Source organism: Schistocerca cancellata, chromosome 1, assembly GCF_023864275.1.
Source record: "Schistocerca cancellata isolate TAMUIC-IGC-003103 chromosome 1, iqSchCanc2.1, whole genome shotgun sequence".
Classification (NCBI taxonomy): domain Eukaryota; kingdom Metazoa; phylum Arthropoda; class Insecta; order Orthoptera; family Acrididae; genus Schistocerca; species Schistocerca cancellata.
Genome location: NC_064626.1, coordinates 638,656,550 through 638,680,775, shown reverse-complemented (window position 1 = coordinate 638,680,775; position 24,226 = coordinate 638,656,550). Strand labels below are relative to the sequence as shown.

At 44.2% G+C, this 24,226-nt stretch overlaps 1 protein-coding gene across 2 annotated transcripts in view; it reads left to right on the top strand.

Annotated features, from left to right (window-relative positions):
• Window positions 1–24,226, top strand: part of LOC126183305 (uncharacterized) — a 162,512-nt gene that overhangs the window by 98,651 nt on the left and 39,635 nt on the right. The window lies entirely within an intron of this gene.

Below are 24,226 nucleotides of genomic sequence, written 5' to 3'. Positions count from 1 at the left end.
CCAACATTACATAACTGTCGTGCGGTGTCTTCTTCAAGACAATTCTCAGCCTCATTCTGCAGGGGCAATGAGGATGTTCCTGCATCGTTTCAATTGGAAATGTTTGGTTACCCACAATACAGCCCGTAATTGCCCCCCACTGAGTTTGATCTCTGCTCAAACGAACCGCTGGCTATGAAGACAACATTTTGGTACAGACAACGAGATTTAGGCCAGCGTAGAGAATTGGCAGAAAGCACTGGCGGTTGCCTTCTATGATGAGGGTATTGGAAAGTTGGTACAACGCTACGACGAACGTCTGAGTCAGAACGGCGACTACGTAGAGAAGTAGCTGAAAGGTGTAGCTAACTGTTACAAATAAAACATTTCTGATTTTCACTGTGATTTTCATTTCGCGATCAAACGTAACTTACTTTCTGGACAGCCCTCATAGCACAGCACTAGCCCATCAGTATGCGGTGTAAGCACTGCGAGATATAATGCAGGAGAGATCCTTATCATCTGTAACTCATCTCTCCATGAAAAATTCGCTTTTGTGGAGACGTTTCATTAACGCTGTTGTCTAGAGCAAAAATATATCCGCTAGGCGATGGTAAGAAAATGCGGAATACCTGAAAAATTTCCAATTACCGTACTGATTTAGATTTTTCGTGATTTCCACAAAACGCGTAAGACGAACGTCGGGATCGTTCTTAGAAATAACACGGCTGAAATTGTAATCGATGTTCTCCTACCTCACGCTTGGCCTGATCATCGACGTGAAGTTAAACCCTATCTTTCTTTCCCTTTTTGGATGGGGCCAAATGCCAGATCCTATAAGAATGAGAAGGGACTTGTAGTATGCGGTTAAAAGATTAATGGCGAATATCTGGAGCGCGTGACACAGTTTAATGAAGTGAGACAAATATGTAAAATTCTTAGCAAGTAGAAAGAACGGCCGAATTACGCTTGTTGGAAGGATTCTTCAGAAGTCCGTTCACTGTGTAAAGACAATCGTGTACAAGATATTCAGTGCGACGAGGGCTACAGTAATCGTCGCAGCTAGGGGTAGCCGTGCGGTGTGAGGCGCCATGTCACGGATTGCGCGGCCTCTCCCTCTGGAGGTTCGAGTCCACCTTCGGGCATGGGTGCATGTGTTGTCCTTCCCGTAAGTTAGTTTAAGTAGTGTGTAAGTCTAGGGACCGATGACCTCAGCAGTTTGGCCCCTTCGGAATTCACTCACATTTGAACATTAGTAACCGTCTGGTATAGGACACACCAATGTCTCAGAAGCAAACACACAGTACTTAAGACGGGAATATTTAGACGGAAGGATAGTTGTTTAGTGAACCTCCGTCGGGTAAATGAAGACACCTGCAATTCGAGGGTGATTTTGTGACCATTCCGTTGCCATCATATCTCGCGTATTGGTAGAGTGAGATGAAGGAGATTGGGGAGCAAGAATAGGAATATAATTAATCATTTGTTCCTAACTCAAAACGCCCATAGGAAATGATATAAAATCACCAATATTGTTACGAAGACGAAGTACCCTCTGCTATCCAAATCATCACGAATTGCACAGTACGTACAGATATGCTGCAGTGATGTGGTTATAAAGTTAGCCGTTTGTGTTTGCAATACCTGCAATGCCTCTGCGACGTAAGACAATAAACAGAACAAGTGGCTCTTTTGTGCCCGTTGTAGAGCTGCCCTATGCGGAACATATCACTGGATTTGGAAAGCGGAAGTCCTCTGATAAGCCAAAACATTATGACCACCTGCTTAATAGCTTGTTCGGTGAATTTTAGAACGAAATATATCACTGATACGCCGTACAGGGATTTGAAAGTTTATTGGTAGATTTGCTGATGTATGTGCCTTTAGATGTATCATACAATTCGCATGAATAAACGACCGCTGGTATGAGTACGCCGTGATGACGCTCGATTGCGACCACGATAGGTTCCATAGAATATTCATGAGGCGAATTTGGATACCGAAACATCAAACTGAGTTCAATATAATGCACCACAAACCTCTGTAGCACGGTTATGGGTCCGAGACACCAACAAGTATACTGCTGAAAGGTGACATAACCGCCAGGTAGGACCCAAGCATCGAAGGGATGCACGTGGTTCGCAGCAGTCAGCGTGTCTTCGATTACTACCACAGGTCCCACGCCGCCGCAGGAGAATGTTGCCACAGCATGATTCTGCTCCCACCAGCCTGCGTTCGTGGCGCGCGGCACCCGCTGTCCACCCAGACCACAGGGTTGGTGGAGACAACCACCGATTTAGTGTAGCAAAAATGTGATTCACCCGTAGAGACGACACGTTTCCGTTGATCGGCAATTGAATCTCGATGGGCCCGTGCCCACTGCAGTCCTAGGTGGTGGTGTCGTTGGGTCAAGATATCAGCACCTAGGCGTGGTCTGCTGCGGATCTCCATGGTCAACAATGAAAAACGAGCATTGTGCCCTTTCACCATGCCACAGACACCCATCAATGCCTCATTACAGAGCAGTCAAGCCTCGGAACCCCACGTTCTATCAAGAGTCGTGGACGTCCAACCACACAGCGGTGCCTAGTGGTCGTTTCACTGTCCTTCCTCTTTCCGTAGGTGCTCACGACAGTAGCACGTGAACATTAGGGCAGGTTCACCGTTTTCGTGATTCTCGTGCACAGGCTCTGCGCAGTAATAATCTGACCTTCGTCAGAGTCTTACATCTTAATGAATTGCCCCATTTCCAGATCATATATTCGCTAGGGTGATCCTGCTTGCGTTTACTGCTCCTCTTACATACTCTTGTTACCGTGGCACGTGTCCACAACCAGGAGGCATCCCACGTCGCGATTGGCAGCGGTCGTAATGTTTGGCTGACTAGGGTATGTCACATCTAGAAACAGCATTAGAAATCAAATACATTACGTCTCATATCAAAATTGTCTCCTTCCTCTGCTCTACTCTGTGGTGTCACTTCTACTGAATTATTATTTGTCTCATAAATTGTGATCACTATAAGAGAGCAACTGCTAGTGCTGGTGACAGAATATCTGCAGACCAAATGGATAGTAGGGCGTTTTCCAGAGGGTAGGAGACAGAAATGTATTTGTTTAGTAGAACACCAACTACTATTTATCTTTCGCTTTCAGTAACATTAAGATTGGTGTTTCGAAGTGTGCGAACGACAAGAAGGAGAAATTAGCATATGTGATAGCGATAAATACTTTGCCTGTGACTGTACTTCCAACACACCAAATCCATCGTATTACTTCCCCATTTTAAAATTGACTCATAATACAGCAAAGGCAAACCTTATGAGTGACACAACTGGAGAACGAATCAAGATTTATAAAAGTACACCCCTATATCTGACTATACCGAGAGCAAAGTGTGGAACATATTGAGGTGATAATGCCCAGTAATAGTTTTATTCAGTTTAGGGTTACCCCTCTACAATACCAGTTGCCATATCAGAGTGACTGAAAGCATAGGCCTACACGCAGCGTGCAATGATGACAATAAGATTTTTTTATGCAGTCATTACGGTTGGGCTCGTTGGCAAAAGATGAATTAAACAGCATGAACACTTGGTCCCTGCTCAGAAAGACAAGAATTCCTTAACACAGTTTTGGAAACAACTCTTTCTGAAACACAAATGAGAATGTTGACAATATAAGTCTTCTCTCTAGGATATATTCAAGTTCTTTCATTTTTCTACAAACCTTACTTCTGCTTATTACAGCGTGGAAGCAGTGTGTTAATATTTCCAGAAATTATTTGTGGGAATCAGAATTTTCAGTAGCACAAAATAGAATCCAAAAGCCGGTATTAGACTTCATCGAAATATGTTTTTCAGTGATTAAGTACTTGTAAAATAAGCTTAGACAATGATTAATATTTGGCAAACAACAACCTAACTTCTGCAGTAGTTCCAGTTGTAGTTTTCTTCATTCCACTGATAGAAAACTGCTTTCTCTACCGCCATAAGCGATTTCTGTCCGAAAGAGTTTTGACTAGTCATCCCATTTAAACATTTTCACGATCCATCTACAAGGTTGTCATATGTAAAGGCTGAAACTAATTTAAGTACTCCTGTATTTAAAATGCCCTTTTTCAGAAATAAATTCCTTTTTAATTAAATTTTTAAATGTCTACATAGTGCAGAAAGGCTCCCTGAGACAAATTGCGCAGCTTGTTGTGTTCTTCTTGAAGATAATTAAGGTGAAGGAAATCTCTGAAATATTTCTAGCAGTTGTGTCCCGGCGGAATGCAGGTAGTAATGCTGGCTCTCACCATGGCGGCGCTGGCGGCAGGGAGGGGGCCCTCCAGCTGTTGTGGGGCGTCCCTGCGCCATCCTCAGCGCCTCCAGACTCAGCCGCGGGCCTTCGCCCAGTCACACGCTCACAGCTCCTCTGTCTATCTCACCACTCTTTGTGGCCACCATCCAACCAGAGTCCTTCATTCCCGCACCGAATCCTTCAAGCCTGTCGCATCTCTGCCGGCTACTTTCTTTCAGAAGCTCTGTCTCCATCTCAGAGGCTGTAACCATCACTACCAAGACTCGTACTGCAGCTGCTCCTTAAACGAAGGTACGGCTGTTATTTTCACTCTGCTTCCCGCCAGAAACATACAGTCTATGATTTAAATGTGTCTGGCCATCTCTGTATCATTATGTAGTAGCTAACCCACAGTTAATAACACTGAATATACAGTGAAGAGCCAAACAAACTGTTACACCTGTCTAATACAGTGTAAGGACACCCGTGAGCGCGCATAAGTGCCGAAACACGACGTGGCACGGACTATACTAATGCCTGAAGTAGTACTGCAGGGAACTGACTCTATGAACCTTACTGCGCTGTCAATAAATCCTTAAGACTACGAGTAGGTGGAGATCTCTTGTGAACAGCACGTTGCAAGGCATCACAGATACGCTCAATAATTTTCATGTCTGGAGAGTTTGGAGGCCATCGGAAGTGTTTAATCTCAGAAGAGTGTTCCTCGAGCCACTGTGTATCAATTCAGGACGTGTGGGGCGTTGCTTTGTCCTGATAGAATTTCCAGAGTCCGTCGGAATACAAAACAGACATGAATGGATGATCAGACATACTTACTTACGTGTCACCTGTCACAGCCGTATCTAGACGTATCAGGGGTCTCATATTACTCCAGCTTCACACATCTCACCACACTACAGAGCCTCCTGCATCTTGAACAGTCCCCTGCCGACAAAAAAAATGTTCAAACGTGTGTGAAATCTGGTGGGCCTTAACTGCTAAGTCATCAGTCCCTAAGCTTACATACTACTTAACCAAGATTATCCTAAGGAGAAACACAAACACCCATGCCCGAGGGAGGGCTCGAACCTCCGCCGGGATCAGCGGCAAAGTCCATGAATGCAGCGCCCAAGACCGCTCGGCTAATCACGCGCGGCCCCTGCTGACATGCAGGGTCCATGGATTCATGAGGTTGTCTGCATACCCATACACGATTCAATTTGAAACGAAACTCGTCCGACCAGGCAACTTGTTTCCAGTCATTAATAGTCCAACGTCGGTGTAAGGCTTTGTGTTGCGCAGTCTTCAAGGGTACACGACTGGGCCATCGGCTCCGAAAGCCCATATCGATGATGTTTCGTTAACTGGTTCGCACGCTGACACTTGTTGATGGCCCAGCATTGAAATCTGTAGCAATCTGCTGAAGGTTTACACTTCTGTCACGTTAACGTTTCTCTTCAGTCGTCGTTGGTCCCGTTCTTGCAGGATCTTTCTCTAGACGCAGCGATGTCCGGCATTTGAAGTTTTACCGGATTCCTGATATTCATGATACACTCGTTAAATGGTCGTACGGGAAAATCCCCACTTCATCGTTACGTCGGAGATGCTGTGGCCCACCGCTCGTGCGCCGACTATAACACCACGTTCAAACACACTTAAATCTTGATATCCTGCCATTGTAGGAGCAGTAACCGATCTAACAACTGCGATAGACACCTGTTGTCTTATACAGACGTTGCCGACCTCAATGCCGTCTTCTACCTGTTTACATATCTCTGTATTTGAATACGCGAGCCTATTCCAGTTTTTGCGCTTCATTGTATATTTTTATTCTATCCTCAAGGTATGTGACATCTAACAAATCCGTCAACGTACTGGATAAACTCCATTTGCTCTTTTACAGTGTGTAGGAACTCATGGTCTTCACATTTAGGGAAGGATGCACTTGGCAGCAAGTCGAAGTTATAGAAGAATTAAAAACAAGAATAGTGATTAAAATCGAGAAGATAGAGAACTGAACCATCTAGGACGTGGTGCTACAACCGGATACTGAAAGATACTTCAGAGATAGTGTAGCGAGAAGATAAGGAATACAGAATGCAGCATTAGTAAGAAAAGCGCTGACTAGAGGAAGGGAAAAATGTAGAATTTCTAATAAGAAAATGGAACTGTAATTTAAATTTTGAGGAATGTTGGGAAATTAAATTAATGTAAAGACAGAGTTAGGACGATATGCAAGAAATAACTGAGAATGGTGGGTAAAAGTAGCACTCTGAGATGAAGAGACTGTCACAAGACGACAAAACATTTTAATATATATCACACGGCACATATTCGACATCTTAATCTGCATTTGGTAATGTTAGTGTTAGCGGGTGGCCACTTTCCACTTAAGTTCCAGTTTGCGAACCGTTCGTGAGTGGTGTAACAGAGGTGGGTACCAGCCTGCTATTCACCTGATCGAAAAACCACAACCAGACTGCCTGGCACACTGATAATCGTGGTTAATACACTGGCTGGAGTCGATTTGAGGCCAGATCGCATCCCCAAGTACCTGAAGTGGCGTACCAAAGCACCTAGTTGTCTGGGCAGGTAACCAGACAACGAAGGCCCTTAATATCAGTTTAAATGCCATTCGTCGCAGCTTCACGTAGCTTGTTGACGTTAAGCCCATGATCAGAATCGTCTTGCTGATGTGACGTTTTTGTTTACCACATATGGGGATCTCAGCAAGTATTAAACATAAATTTTTATTTATAAAGACCAATCTTGTCGAAGAGTTTTCATACAACTCAAGCATTTGTAGGTCTTCCCACTCCATTCGAATAGAGTAATTACGTGTTCTCACGGACGGCTGCCTGTAGCACATCGTCTACGCCCAAGGATCCGTCCCTTTTTTTTATAGGCGTGGAGCTCCTCCACGCCCACACCAGCATCATGTCGAACTCAAAAGGTCTACTGCCATCTCTGCACATGGGTTAGTTTTCACTAAAGTGAGCTGTTGCAGGACGTGGGTACCGCGATGTTTGGGTACGTCTGGTTAAGGTTAACCATTAATACGTGCTCATCTGGAGATAGATTGGGTCAAAAGTAGAACGAAGGGTATCACTTTGGAGGGCAGATAGAAAAAAGTGCCAAGGCAGGAGCCAAGGTGATAAAACCTCTGCGATAGGTCGGGTAGTAAGAGCAGCAGCGAATGTCTTGCTGCCTGCGACAGGTCATGCAATGGTAGGCTTTGTTAGTAGTGGGTATCATGCAAATCAATACCTTTGACGTTGTGCGGTGCTGTTTCGCGGTGGTTGCCACTGGGTGCCGGTATTGATCTCTCGGTCAGCGTAATCGTACCTGAAACAGGTTCGACATCGTTTTCTGTCCGATAGGTCATATATTAGATGCACAGTGTAGTGTGATGTTGGCGATTTGTTTGTGCGTCAGTGTGCGAGCTCGTCGGTTTCCCTGGTCGGCTTTAATAGCAGCTTGAACGTCCAGTCAACGTTGCTCATACGCAGGGGCTTGCTGACGTTTGTCGCTTGTTGGTGTATGTTAGCTTGCCATAGGTGGTTATGCCCTAGCTAGTAGTGTCTTTGGCCGCTTATGCTTCCCCCTATGGTTGTGATCATAGTTTCATAGAGTAAGGATGAATGGATTGTTCGAGTGTCTCGAGTTCCTGTACAGTCGTGTGCCGTGTTCTTCGGATACTTCCTTGACGTTTTCAAGGCGGTACTCATTGTGAAGAGCCACGGTGCGTGTGTAGCGTGGAGCGTTGCTAATGATGCGTAGCACTTTGTTCTGCATACTCTGCAGGAGGCGCATGTGTAGGAGCTGGATAACCCCAGACGGGAGCTGCGTATGTCGTCAGTCAGTGTCATGTATTCGTCCTCGACACCCTCCTATTCAGTGTACTTTCCTTCTGAGCATTGGGTAGAGTTGTTTGAGCCTCGCGTCGCTGTGTAGGCAACGCATTCTATGTGCCCCCCCCCCCCCCCCTCTCGGCCACCACCAACCTAATGTGAGAGTTCCCGGTCCAGCCAGACACCGAGATATCTTTCTCCCGGAAACTTATATTGGGTGTGTTTGTACCAGGTTACAATGTTGATGTTTGTGCAGTAGTTTCGGTCTGTGTGTGAACGGAACTGTTTCGCACTTGTCGACGTTTACTTTAATACGCCATCTTTCCAGCAAAGGCTCGGTAGTTCTGACTGCCGCCTGTATTCGTGAATTTATGTTCGGCGGTTTCCAGTTTTACGAAAGGATGGCTGTGACATCAGCATAGTTGACTAACGTCGTGTTTTGTGTTGCTACGAAGTCGTTAATGTACAAGTTGAACAAGATGGGCCCTAGGATGCTTCCCTGGGGTACTCTAGCTTGGATACCGTGTTGTGTCGATTGTTTGCGCTGCACGTCAGTGTTGAAACATCTGTTCGTGAAATATGAGTGTATGGGACGTACGAGTCCGTCCGGGAAACCAGTTTCTCTTAGTTTGCGTATAAGGCCGTTGTGCCAGAGAGTTCGAAAGCTTTTTCGATGTCCAGGAACACGGCCCCTGTGGCTTTGTTGATGTTGTAGCCGTGTGTTACACGTTCGACTACGGTCTGGAGTTGTTGTGTTGTTGAGGTTATTCCAAAAGTCGAATTGCTCCAGTCTTACAGTCTCATTGGCGATACAGTGCCTAGTGACGCGTTTTACTATTACCTTCTCAACAATATTGCTGAGCTAGCACAGCAGACTGATGGGTCGGTAATTTTTGGGAGGGTCTTTCCCTGGCTTCCTGAACATCAGGACCTTGGCCGCCTTCCCAAAGTCAGGGAATTATTGGTGTTTTAGGATTGCATTCGTTATGTGTGCAAGGTATTTTACGGCTCCATCCGTTAAGTCCTGGAGGACACGGGTTTGACTGCCATCGGGTCAAGGGGCTTTCCTAGCGTTGGTGTTCCTGATATCCCATGTAATTTCGTTAGTTCTAGGCTACAAGTCGTGTAACCTCGTGTTCCGTTTCAAGTGTGAATACTGGGTCTGAAGGAGCAAGATTCGGCATGAAAGACGCTGCAAGTGTTGTGGCCATATGCTCTGCCTTCTCCGTCGCGGAGTAAGCTGGGCCGTCTGGTCCTTGTAAAGCGGGAATGTAATGTTTCTCCCTGGTGAAGTGTCTGGGTAGCCTCCACACGCCAGGATGTGTGGTATCAAGCCCTGCGAGTTTCTCTCCCCATTGTTCGTTTCGAAATGTTTGTATTTGGTCCCGTATTATACCCTGGAGTCTGATGACGTCCAGCTAATGGAACGGGCGCCTGGTATGCTGCCAGTATCTTCTGAGGCGGTTCCTCATGAGATAAAGCCCAGGATTTCCTGTGACAGGGCTGTCGAGTGTTTGGAGTGGCATGGCGTCAGTCACTGCGTCTTGGACGGCAACTAAGAGCTTCCACCGCCTTATCAATATGTTGTGAGTTGTGAATTTCGTGTGTGACCGGAATACAATTGTGAAACGTTTTCTTGAACAAGGTCCAGTTCGCGCGCTTGTAGTTCAATATCCTGCGTGGTTCTGCAGTGTTTCTTCCGTGTATAGTATTACAGGCATGTGGTCTGAGTCAAGATCGTTTTCAACCATAAGGTTGAGTGTGCATGTGATGTTCTTGATGAGGGCTACGTCTAACATGTCTGGCCTGTGTCGGGCCTTTGTAGGCACGTACGTGGGAACGGCAGGCCCACGTATAATGTAGTTTTGACCTAGTTCATGTTCGTATGGTTTCTTGCCGTTGGAAGTACGTATTCGTGGGTTCCAGTCGGGGTGTTTTGCGTTTATATCTCCAACGGTGATTACCCGCGGTTCTATGTTGAGAACTGTGCTGATATCGCGTGTTATTTTGTTTTTAGGAGGATTGTACAGCGATACCAGTGTGGTGTTGGCTGCGTTGAAATTGATCGTGACGGCCGTGGCCTCTAGTCTCTGAAGCACAGGGAGCCCGATGTTCGTGTGGTCTACGTCTTTGTGTATGATGATTGCTGTGCCGCGTCCTCCCCCCCCCTTTCCGGCCATGCACTCGATCGGTACGAGAAATGCAATACCCAGGGATGTTTAGCTGTTTGCGATGCGTAAGAAGTGTTTCGTTCACTAGGGCGATTCAGATACCCTTTTGCTCCATGAGCGCAACCAATTCGTCTCTTCTGTTTCCGATCCCGGTAGCATTCCAAAACAGGATATGTGACTTTGTGTTGGCGTCAGCGTTTCGGGGTTGGTGTGGCGTGTTATACATGTATTGTTGTAAATAGTGGCATGATGATGGCTTGTATGCTAGTCCTGTTGAGCGAGACCGACATGAACTGCTTGAAGAGTTGTGAGTCACACACCATGATCTTCGTGACTACTTCGGTGGTCGTGAGTCTGGAGAATAATGCCTCCATTATTCTTCGATAATGTTGAGATAATGCTGAACGTGTCGGCCTGTGAGTGGTTGGTTGTGTTGGGGGCCAGTGGTGCTTGTGTTGGCGTCTGGTGTGGGCTGGCTTGTGTGTCAGCCGTTTGAGTGACGGTTGTGGGGTCCTCAGCGGTGTCTGTTGTGAGTGGGTGTGTTGTGTGGGTCTTTGTATTGGTGTCCAAATTGTGTTCGTGCGTATTGCTGTCCTGTTGTCTGTGTGCTTGTTGTGGTGCGTTCGTGTCTCTTCTGTTCCGGTTGTTTCTCCTTCTCCTTCTCTGGCGTTGTGGCTGTCCCTGTGTTGGTGCGTCTTCTGTAGTTCGTGATGGGCTGCAGTCCGCGATGTCAGGGGTAGGATTGTGTTGTTATTTGTGTTTTGTGGTGCATCCGGTGCGGGTGTGGTGTTGGATGTTGTATGTATTGGTTGTGTGTCCGTTTGTGTGGACGTTAGTTGTGCGTGTTCGGAGCTCCGAGGCCCCTCTTACCTCCCCGCGCTGCTGGGACTGCCAGCGACCACTCCAGAAAAGGAGATTCCACTCCTTACTGATCGTGGGGAAGGTTTCGGAGCTGTGATGGTAGTAGTTTCCGTGTGTTTTGCTATTTTGGGCCTCAGAGCTTCTTTGTACGCTATACACCCCCTCTAGTTGGCGGATGGGCCGCACCACAGTTGGCGCATTTGCGTGGTGCTGTGTTGGGGAGTTCTGTTGTGTCATGTGACCACCACCGCTTTGGCGGCAGCGGGGAGCGAGACTGCATCGGATACGCGTGTGCGCAAAACGTTGGCTGTTGCGGCCTTGTTTCGGGGTGCGCGGCGTGTAGTAGACTTCTGCATTGACGAACATGTGAAGAAATAATTTTAACTTAAGCAGGTCGCGGGACTTGGCCGTGTCGGTCATCTTCACCACGTATTTACGTGATGGTCTCACTGTGCTGAACTCTTCCATTCGATTTATATGAATGCTCTCACATCCAAGGGCGATGAGTCCCTCGTGTACTGTCTCGATCGGGGTTCGAAAATCTATCCCCTTGATCATGTACTGCTGGGTCTTTTCCAAAACTGTCCTGTATGTGAAGTGTTCTACATTTCTTTCTTTCTTTTAGAAAGATCTGTAGATTTGCGTAGTGTAATTTGTGGTCCCTGTGACTTTGGAGTAAATTACTGTGGGGTTGTGTTTCTTATTAAACTCTTTGTTTAGGAGACTAATGTCTCCGTAGTTATGTATAATGATTGGTGGGAAGCCAGCCGACGACTTGTTCGGATTCTGTGTAGCTGCTTGTGTGTTTGTGTATGTGTGCTGCAGCCGCAGGGTTGTTTGTTTTGTTCCCTGTGTTGATGCTGTTGCCCTTTTGAGATTTGGTTGGAGTTGGCAGCAGCACTCGGCTGTTGCTTCGTGAGTTGTTTGTGTGTTTTGAAGCGGTTTGCGTCGTGGACCGACATGCTGCCACGGTCCGTCTTCCGAGTGTTTTTCGTCTTCTCTCGGATCTGGCTCCGGTTCTGTCGGTGTCTGAGCCGCCAGAGGTGAGAGCGAGGGCAAATCTCTTGTGTTAGCGGCAGGCGCTTGTGTGCGTGGTGCGTGTGTCGGTGTTCGTGTGTGTTCACCCCCCATCAGCAGACGATCAGCTGTTGCTGTTCGGCGATCTGCTGGTCCTTCGAGGCAACTGCTTTTGGGTCGCATGGAGTGGGGCGGAGATACTGGCAGGAACAGCCGGCATTTCCGCTTCTTGAGCTGAAGCTTTGCTCTGGGTTAATGGGGGGGGGGGGGGGGGGGGGATATGCTGAGAGGATCGGACATCTTTCCTGCATAGGGATATTTTTATTTGGATAGGTTCAAGGGGGTTTTACTACGATTTTGCTCTTTTCGAATACGACAACTTCTGCTTTACTGTGAGAGTGCAATATATTGTGTACCTACAGAAGTGGGGAGTCCCTAAGATCTATCTGCGCAAAGTGAAATGAACGGCGCAAGAGAGCGTGGCTAGAAGAGAGCGGCCTACAGGACGGGAGTTATCTGACGTCAACGGACCCTTGACACTGAAAAAACGCTGCCAAAGAACGGGAGAGACCCGCTAGCTCTTGCCGCTTAGCGCTCGGAAGCGTTAAGCAGCTTGCGCTGGTTCGCGGTGCTCTGAAGAGCGTCACCGGCAGCTACGCCTGTTGCAGCTTATTAGAGACCACTCAAGTTGAGGTTTCCGCGGGCAGCTACGCCAGGTGCGGAGAGCAGCGGTCCGCTCGGGTCGGCTGATCCAGCAGCAGCGCGCCGCCTCAAGTGAACTGTCTGCCCTGCAGCAGCCAGCGATCACACCCGGCTTTCTGGCGCGCTTCCAGTACCAGGATCTGCATCCTGTCGGTGCACCAATGTACACTTACAAACAGCCTGAGCTTGTGGGAGTCAGCTGAACTACCTCCTCAGGCTTTCGTGTTCCACAGCTAGTTATCCCAAGGAATGATGTATTCCCATATCTAAGTAAACCTCTGTTATATACTGTAACTGGTGATCTGAAAACTGGTGCAGGCAGCGTCAGCAACGATATTCACGACTTCACCGAAATGTGTACTGAAGTATTACCAAAACAACAACACAGAAACATTCGGATAAAATCTAAAACAGACTGTTGTAGCCTGTGTACTTCAGATTTGGCCTACTATGATGCCGAACTAAAATTAAAACGAAGAACATTACGCATTAGACTACTGCAGTTATAATTACAAAACCGTATAGCGTTCTTGATTTCCATTTTGTTAAATAATCTGTTAGGTTTATATGAAATAAATATATTAAGAAAACGGCTGTATTTTGATACAGAATTCGGTAGTGGGCTTGAAAATTTTTGAGAAATATAGGTTGCTGACATTTATTACTTGAGGCAACTACTTTCTGTCCATTTAGAGTGATGTATAGGTGGAGACAAATCTCTTGTTGCAATTGTCTTTTTTTTTTTTTAGATAGTTTTATTTCTTGATGGTTACTGATGTAAAATTTCGTAAAGGCAGTACAATTTAGTACAATTATTTACACTACCTTCTTCATAATAAGACTTCGTTTTAGTGTCTCATAGGTTTTAATGTATCTTCAATTCGAATATTAAATAGTTCATGTCATTACACACAGGCTACAGAAATTTGCCAGCAAGCTCTTCACTTTGTAATGCAGCGTTACTGTTCAAAATAAACAAAACCGCTCATTGATTACAGTTATAATTCTCCAGTTAATTGCGACAAAACGAATGACAAACTACATAGTCTTTCGAACGCTACGGAAAGGAGAAAGAAGATAAAGCTTATCTCACAACTTGCAAAGTCACGCAGAATTCGACTAGTTACCTTTCTCACTGATTAACACAAATATTTCTTTAAAGTTTTTCACCTGAGTTAAAAGTGATACCACGTAAGGACCAATTCTGTAATAGAACTTTAGCTTGCTGTCCATCACTCTTTATTTAATCTATGGAAATAGTAGAATTCAAATTTCATTGCTGTTATAATAAACATCAGAACTCCTTGTAGTGAAAAATACTAAAAAATTTTGCATCACTTTACACTTTACGGTTTCTATGAGTAGCAGTACATGTTCCAAATGCTGGGTGAGAACGTTATGTGTGTGTCAGCAGTAATATTTGGTAGAGTGACTTCAACTCAGAAGACAGATCTTCGTTGGTTCCTGTTGTAGCTTCAAAATCAGGCTCAGTGTTAGACGTGGAGGAAGTACACTGCGTATTATGAATGGTTTTCCAATAATGACTTCTATTACACTCCTCACTCAAGTCCTGGAGCATAGTGTACTGTTATAGTTTCCTCACTAACGATAAACTGTCCATCATTTTGGTATGAACTACTATTATTGCAAATTCCAATGGCACATCTTACTTTAAACAGCTTGAGCACGAATCTATGAACTCGTTAACAATGCATGTCTTGTATGTCAATTTACAATCCGTGAAGTGCACATAGAACACAAATTTATTCTAATTAACGTTGTCGTTGGGAACTAATTTACATGCCATTGAGGTAGTGTAGAAATCTGCCGCACTCTCTTGGTATAATACGAAATAAAATTACTTGATACAAGCAATATTTTCATTTATTTACAATATTCACATTTTATTCCGTAAGAAGTATTGTGTTACAGTATTAATATATGAACAATTTTAACGCCAGTTGTTGCGTTTCACGAACGAGGTGAGGAGTAGGAATTTCAGAAACACATTGACTTGAAATTCAGCCTTATGTTTAGAGACTAGTTCAGCATTCTGTTGAATCGAAGCTATCAAAAGCATTTATGAGCTGATTTTTCCACTAATTATCCGGATCGAGGTGCACGATACTCTACATATACAAAGTTTATCCTCTACGCACCATGAACATAGCGTTAATATGGAGCTCTACAGCATAACATTTGCAACAAAACGTTTTAATCGGTGGAATTTAGTGTGTGCAGAAGCTGTGGACTGGAAATGCACGATATTGTGAAAGTGTCATTGTAATGTGACAATGGTACTGCACATTAAAAACACTTTTATCAAATACAACCACTGAAATATTAGACACTTCCAGAAACAATTACCGAAAGAGCTAATGCTTATAAGAGGAAAATATTGGATCGCATTCATTAAAATTATCCAAAGAATTAACACCAATAATGTCAGTGAAGACAGTATCATTGTCAATAGTGCGCCAATAGTGGAACTAAATCTACCTTCAACGTATCGTAAATGGTTCAAATGGCTCTGAGCACTATGGGACTTAATATCTGAGGTCATCAGTCCCCTAGAACTTAGAGCTACTTAAACCTAACTAACCGAAGGACATCACACACATCCACAGCCGAAGTAGGATTCGAACCTGCGACCGCAGCAGTAGCGCAGTTCCAGACTGAAGCACCTAGAACCGCTCGGTCACCCCGGCCGCCAACATATCTTACAAATATGGTTGAATTCTGGCTTATTCATACGTTGTTGTATTGGTACACATGTCTCTAAAGCATCTCGATAGTATTACTCTTATAACTTTTTCTTAGTCTTGTCAGCTGAAAAAAAAAGAAGATTTATTTTGCGAATACTGACGACTGTTTATTCTTCTATTTGCTATACATACATTATTTTCATTCCCCTGTCACAGTTCTACATATATTTTGCGAATAATCTCAGAAACTACTGTAGACAATTTCATACAGTTCCACTAGTGCATAAAATGATTTGAGGTGTTCGTGTGCATTATTAAAAGAGAGTAATGCGAACTGGTTTTCAGATCTTTCTTCACTGTGAAAACTACGCCACAGCCATTTATCAGTGAATGGCAGAACTCTTTGTAATCGTAGAAGGTAGCACGTCCTAGTATTAGAGCGTGGCGGACAGGGTTCCATACTGGAGTGTGGCAGAGTTTTCCTTATAACTGTTGCACATGGTGCTTCTTACCAACATTGGGTGGGAGAAGGTACTGCTTAGTGATGTTGCACAGCAAGTGGAGCACCATTCTAACATGGCACATTAGAGAGCACTTGATATGACATTGCTTGGCAATGTGTGCTTTGCATCTTGTAGCGAGGTAGAGAGAGCTCAGGGGACATGATGCTTCCTACCGGTGTTGTGTACCAAAGGGTGCTTCATAGCTTTTCCGTATTAGGAAATGAAGATAAGGTCACACAGAATATGTAGCTTGCACTGGACTGGTACTGGAGTCGCGTGCATATAGTTTGCACTCGACTACTACCGGAGTTGGGTCAGCAGTAAGTGGCAGTAGCCTGCAGAAAACAACTCTGCAGTCGGGCGGACTGCACTGGACTGGCACTGGAGCAAGTGGCCACTCCTCGCTCCAAACTTCGCTGCAGTGGGACAAACGGCGCCAGACCTGCACTGGAGTGGATTGGCCAGCACGTGGCTATAGATCGCACAAACTCCACTGCGGTCAGGTCGCTAGTGTTTTCTGTAGAACTCGTGGGGTGGGGTGCGGGTGGGGGGACTATTCAGAATTGCGATCATAATTTTTTTTCGCAAATTGGCAAATAATTTTTTTACAAGATAAAAATGTTCCATAGTAAAGTTGTTTTTTCTCGAAATTCTGCAGAACTACTAACATTTTGTACACAGAATTCTGGTACTAAAGCGTACCTATCAAGAACTTTCGCATCTGTTTCTCGCAATTCAGGCACCAGCTTTATGTGACAGTAGCAATTACACGTAGTTGCAGCCAGGCTAGGATACTTTTAGCGTGCAAAAGCTCTAGCAACATTACACAGCAGGGACAGCTGAACTTCAAAGACTTTACCGCGAACGCCATTTTATTTGTATTAACTTGCTGCAATCAACCATGCAGATATTCTCTTCAGCCTATGCCGCTACAGTCTATGGCGAATGTTGACAGACTACAATTGCACAACACAACACCATAAGAGGTCCTCAAATTGGCTAAAGTTCAATGACTTCACATGAGCAACTACGCTCGCGTAAGGAACAAGAAGTGCCTTCCATCCACCGCTCGTCCCATCCACAGCATACTGTAGATTGGGGTCTAAGACAAGTCAGCTTCCTACGGATTATAGCTCGGAGGAACCCTGACAGCAACGACACGATTTGTATAATGCTTTACGTGCAGCCACAGGACGTCGTGTTACGACTCTATCTGTGCTCAATAGGCTGCATGATGCGCAGTTTCACTCCCGACGTCCATGGCGAGGTTCATCTTTGCAACCACGACACCATGCAGCGCAGTACAGATGGGCCCAACAACATGCCGAATTGACCGCTCAGGATTGGCACCACTTTCTCTTTACGATGAGTGTCGCACATGCCTTCAACCAGAGAAGTGTCGGGGACGTGTTTGGAGCCAGCCCGGTCAGGCTGGACGCCGTAGACACATGTCCAACGAGTGCAGCAAGTTGGAGGTTCCCTGCTGTTTTGGGGTGGCGTTATGTCGGGCCGACGTACGCCGCTGGTGGTCATGGAAGGTGCGTAACAGCTGTACGATATGTGATGCCATCGTCCGACCGATAGTGCAACCATATCGACAGCATATTGGCTAGGCATTCCTCTTCATGGACGACAATTCGCACCCCAATCGTGCACATCTTCTGAATTACGTCCTTCTGGATAACGACATCGCTAGACTAGAATGGCCAGCACTATCTTCAGATATGAACCCCTATCGAACATGCCTGGGATAGATTGAAAAGGGTTGTTTATGGTCCACGTGACCCACCAACCACTCTGACGGATCTACGCCGAATCGCCGTTGAGGAGTGGGACAATATGGAACAACAATGCGTTGATGAACTTGTGGATAGTATGCCACGACGAAGACAGGGTGCATCAATGCAAAAGGACGTGCTACTGGGTATTAGAAGTACCGGTGTTTATAAAAATCTGGACTACCCCCTCTGAAGGTCTCGCTGTATGGTGGAACAACATGTAATGTGTGGTTTTCTTGATCAATAAAAAGGGCGAAAACGATGTTTATGTTGATCTTTACTGCAGTTTTATGAACAGGTCCCGGAACTCTCAGAACCGAGGGATGCAAAACTTTTTTGATGTTTGTAGTACGAGTATGCTTCTTCAGGCCTTTGGTATACGATGCCAACGACAGGAACCCAACAACTTAACGCTGCTATATGATGTATCGCAGATCTCAAGGGCGGCAAGCAATTTAAATACCAGGGCTTAATTTTAACAATAAAAAACTTAAATGGGTAATGAAGCTGAGATAAAACTTTAAAAAAGCTTTTGTAACTTACTATACTTATGAAAATGCTTAGGGCTGGCCAAGCTGATAACTACTCTGTTCAAATAGAAATAAGTTACTGCCACGCACACAGAATCACAAAATCAGCTACAGATGTCGAAAAACTAAACCATAACTGTACGTGGCCCCGCAAGCAAGTGTAAACACCGGACGGGCTATATCACAACGGACCCTAGGCGCTTTGCAGAACAAGTCAAGTAAGACAGTGCTACCATACACAGATCAGTACTTACGGTCAAGCTCCATAATTGCAATAACTAACTATTGGGGTGCACCACTTCACTATTCTACACAAGCAAAGAGCCCTACCTCACAAAAACAAGAAAGGCGAAAAAAAACACTATAAAGAACATTTAAAGTAAACTCAGCAAAATCAACATCAACTACGAACAACACAACTGATCTCACAATTCCCTGCACTGTCGGGAAGAGTCTAGCCATGTGACAATACATCACAGGGACGAAGCAATGTTCCACACTTTAAGTTGCTCTGTTTTTCGAAACCATACCAAAGCGGTAGCCCACCAATTACTCCCTTTCCGATAAAAACAAGGAGACAGAGGCAATTGATGCGTGTCACACTTTTGACAGGTGACCACTAATTCAAGAACAATCGTTTCCGTCACTTTAAGACGGCAAATAATAGACTTAAACAACCCATGCTGCTGCCGTAGCCAGTCCTTAAAGTAATCAACAAGGGCACATCGCACAACTTCTTCATGGCGCCTTGCTAATCGGCGTTTACTTCTTATAACTTGAACTAAATCTATTACAGTCGTATTTCAAAGTCTTAAGACATAGTTAAGCACCCGGCTGACAACGGTGTAGCTACATACAACAAAGAGCGAAAGACCACTAAATTACCACCACTGTTGGCTTCAAATTACGCAAGGCTGTACCTTGACTGTAGCCAATACATTAACCAGAAGCAGCGAGCAACAAATTTAGGACTCCACACGCAAGGTCGTGCTTAGTAACACCAGACCGCTGAGCATATCACCAGATTACAGCCAATCTAGTGACACCCTCAACCTTGGCCGACACCAACTCAGCCTCGTTGCCATAGTTTCCCTATCCAACGCTGCGCTCGTAAACATGCAGTTAGTAACTAACGGCCACCGCGGACGCCACTAGCTCCACCGCACCGCAACGCACGCACATAGGGTATTAAGGACTGCAGGGAATACAGAGGAACCACACAAGGGGGAGCAGTGGCCGCGGAAGGAAACCAACTAGAACGAGATTTAACTGACTCTTCGGATGCTACCCAGAATTTTCATCAGAACTACTGCATCCATTCGACTTTTTTGTTAGTAAATTGGAGTCCCTGACCATAGCAATTTATCTCATACCACACGACTATTCAGAACTGCAATCAAAATTTTTTTCACAAACAGGTGAAGAAATTTTTACAAGATTAAAATTTTCCCCAGTACTATCGTATCCTTCGCAATACCCTGCAGATCTATTTAAATATTCTACAGAGAACTCTACAACAGTAGTACACTGAAGCTCCAAAGGAACTGGTGTAGGCATGCATTTTCAAATAAAGAGGTATCTAAACAGGCAGAATACGGCGATGCGGTCGGCAAAGCCTATATAAGACAAGTGTCCGGCGCTGTTGTTAGACCGGTTACTGCTGCTACATTGGTAGGTTATTAAATTTAAGGGAGTTTGAACGAGGTGTTATAGTCAGCGTACGAGCGATGGGACACAGAATTTCCGAGGTAGCGATGAAGTGGGAATTTTCCCGTACGACCATTTCACAAATTTACCGCAAATATCAAGAATCCGGTAAAGCATCAAATCTCCGTATCGCTGCTGCCGAAGAAAGATCCTGTAAGAACGGGACAGACGACTGAAGAGATCGTTGAACGTGACAGAAGTACAGCCCTTCCGCAAATTGCTGCAGATTTCAATCATGGGCCATCAACAAATGACAGCGTGCGAGCCATTCAACGAAACACCATCGATATGGGCTGTCGGAGGTTTCCGCCTCGCCTGGGCCCATCAAGACCGACATCGGACTGTTGATGACTGGAAGCATGGTGCCTGGTCACACGAGTCTCATTCTAAATTATATCGAACGGATGGACGTCTACAGGTATGGAGATACCCTCATGAATCCATGAACCCTTCATGTCAGCAGGAGATTGTTCAATCAGGTGGAGGCTCCGTAATGTTGTGGAGCGTGTGCATTTAGAGTGATATCTGACCACTAATACGTCTAGGTGCGACGTACGTAAGCATCCTGTCTGATCACCCACATCCATTCATATCCAATCTGACGGAAATGGGCAGTTCCAGCAGGACAATGCGACATGCCACGCGTTCAGAATTGCTACAGAATGCTTTCAGGGAAACTCTTCTGATTTTAAACACTTCCGCTGGCCACAAAACTCCCCGGACATAAACATTATTGAGCATTTCTGGGATCCCTTGCAACGTGCTGTTCAGAAGAGATCTCCACCACCACGCACTGTTACAGATAAATGGACAGACATGCTGGATTCATGGTGTCAGTTCCTCCCAGCACTACTTCAGACAATAGTCTAGTCGATGCCATGTCGTGCTACGGCACTTCTGCGTGCTTGCGGGGGCCCTACACGATATTATGCAGGTGTACCAGGTTCTTTGGCTCTTCAGTGTACATTTATAAAGAACTCAGAAAAATGTGTATATTTCCTGAAAGGTGGGTGCCTAAACACAAGACATGCATATTGCAGAGCCGTATAAGAAACGTTACACGCATGCCAGTACAAAGGGAGGCGAAGGTTATGGGCGTCCAAATGCTAAACATTTTGGCCGGAAATTAGGAAATGAGGCGGGTGGTGTGTCAACTGCGTTGCTTGTAGGAGAAGTTGCTGCGTCAGTTGGCTTGACGGCTTCTTCCAGTTTTTCTAGTTGGCCTGTTGCTCTTGAAGTGTCGGTGTTAATTGCTACAGTCAAAATCTAAGAAACCCAAGGTCCCTGTTTACCTTCACTGTCATGTGCCCTTGAAGTGTGGCCAGTATTCTTGTCGCCACATTCCTACACGATTGTTTGGTTCCTGTGTACCAGGTCGCACAGCGTGTATCAGTGTACAATAGAATAACCACAGAACAAATTACAGTAAAAAAAAAAATTCTGAACAAGCATGCGTCGGCATGGCACCAGAAATTCCGGAACTTTTCGCATTCTATTATCAGTACATCAATAAAGAGTCAGTATAGTAATATGTAGTCCAATCCAGTAACAGGCATTCTGGTGTCAATAGCATGTAAGAAGAATGAAGAGTACAGTCTGACTTCGGCGAACGATACGTCATTGGAGCTAACGGCCGCTGCTTATAAAGACACTCTGGTGTCTGGGTCGTATGACCAGGCGAGTCATCTCCAGCAGAGTGACGCGTATCCTGAGATTCATCTGTATTGCAGGAGTTCAAGAGAACCGCCCAGTACAGTGCCACTGTGTTGTACTGACGGCAGAGACTACTCAGTGCCTAAAAATTTCTAATAGTGATCCATGATGCATTATTATTAAGCTTCAAGAGTCCATAGATGTAAAGGCTTTTGATTGTGTAAATCATGAAATTCTGCTAGACAAGCTCAAGTATTGTGACATGAGTGGGACAGTGCACAAATGGTTTAATTCGTACCTAACTGGAAGAGTGCAGAAAGTTGAAATAAGTAGTTCTCATAATATGCAAAGATCAGCACATTCCTCAAACTGGGGAACTATCAAGAATGGGGTTCCACAAGGGTCAATCTTGGGTCCTTTGTTGTTCTTAATATATATTAATGACTTGCCATTCTATATTCATGAAGAGGCAAAGTTAGTTCTCTTTGCTGATGATACAAGTATAGTAATCACACCTGACAAACAAGAATTAACTCATGAAATTGTCAATACTGTCTTTCAGAAAATTACTAAGTGGTTCCTTGTAAACGAACTCTCACTGAATTTTGATAAGACACAGTACATACAGTTCCGTACAGTGAATGGTATGATGCCATTAATAAATATAGACCTTAATCAGAAGCATATAGCTAAGGTAGAATATTCCAAATTTTTAGGTGTGTCCATTGATGAGAGATTAAATTGGAAGAAACATATTGATGATCTGCTGAAACGTTTGAGTTCAGCTACTTATGCAATAAGGGTAATTGAAAATTTTGGTGATAAACATCTTAGTAAATTAGCTTACTACGCCTATTTTCACTCGTTGCTTTCATATGGCATCATATTTTGGGGTAATTCATCACTGAGGAATAAAGTATTTATTGCACAAAAGCGTGTAATCAGAATAATAGCTGGAGTCCACCCAAGATCATCCTGCAGACATTTATTTAAGGATCTAGGGACATTCACAGTAGCTTCTCAGTATATATACTCTCCTATGAAATTTGTTATTAACAACCAAACCCAGTTCAAAATTAATAGCAGTGTGCATAACTACAATACTAGGAGAAAGGATGATCTTCACTATTCAAGATTAAATCTAACTTTGGCACAGAAAGGGGTGAATTATACTGGCACTAAAGTCTTTGGTCACTTACCAATTAGTATAAAAAGTCTGACAGATAACCAACAAGTATTTAAGAAGAAATTAAAAGAATTTCTGAATGACAACTCCTTCTACTCCATAGAGTAATTTTTAGATATAAATTTAAAAAAATATAAAAAAAAATAAAAATAAAAAACACAAAAAAATGAAAGAGTTGTTATATTAACTTAAGTATGTTGTTAAATTAACTTAATTATGTCATGTATTGGAAAATTTGACTCGTTCCACATCATTACGAAATATCGTATTCATGATCCATGGAACTAGTATTAATCTAATCTAATCTAATCTAATCTGTCAATTTTTTAATCGAGTAACGTTGAAATTCTTCACTGTTTGCGGAAAGCTTCAGTGATATCAGTGATATCGGCGACCTGGAAATGGTTGCTGGTTATAGGTTCTGGAATTACATCTGAAGACAGTGGGATTCCCATAATGATCTTTTAAGACTGTTTATTATAATTAATGTGGCTAAAATACTTGTGATGCATTTGCTCTCATATGAGCCCTTCATATAATTTCTAATCTAGGAAGCAAAGTATCAACCTCCTGACATATTTTGCATATTTCCACTCGATAATGTCGTAAGGAATAATTTTCTAGGACATCTCATTACTTAGAAAGGAAGTTTTGCTCTCATATAGCTTTCTAACTTGGAATGGCTAGTGACAACATGTTTTCCAGAATATTCGAATAAGTAACGTACTCAAGAGTAGACGCACACTTAATTAGGAACATCCTACCAAGCACTCTACAGTTTGCATTCCAGAAAGGTTGCTCGACTCAGAATGCTACTTATACATTCAGTCATCAAACAGTATTATATTCACTCATCAAATAGTACAGGCCTTACATAATAATATATCGCCAGTTGGTATTATCTGTGATCTCTCCAAGTCCTTCGATTGTGTACATCATGATACTTTCTTGTAAAAACTCAAGTGTTATGGAATTGATGGATATTCACACAACTGGCCTGAATCAAAACTCAAATAGTTGTGCTGAGTAATTCAGAGAATTAGGTATAAAATTTTAGTGTTTGGGGTAAAAATTACAATGAAACCCCCACATGGTTCAAAAGTAGGTCTAATCATATTCCTTATATAAGTGAATGACCGTCCACTTAACATTCAACAAGCAAACTGGTCTATCAGAAGATCCAAGTGTTATAATAAATTCCATTAGACAGAAAGCAACAGAACAATTGGTAACCCTTATTTTCCAAAGAATTTTAATTAGATCTCTGCATACAGTTTTGTACAACTTTGCGCAAATGACG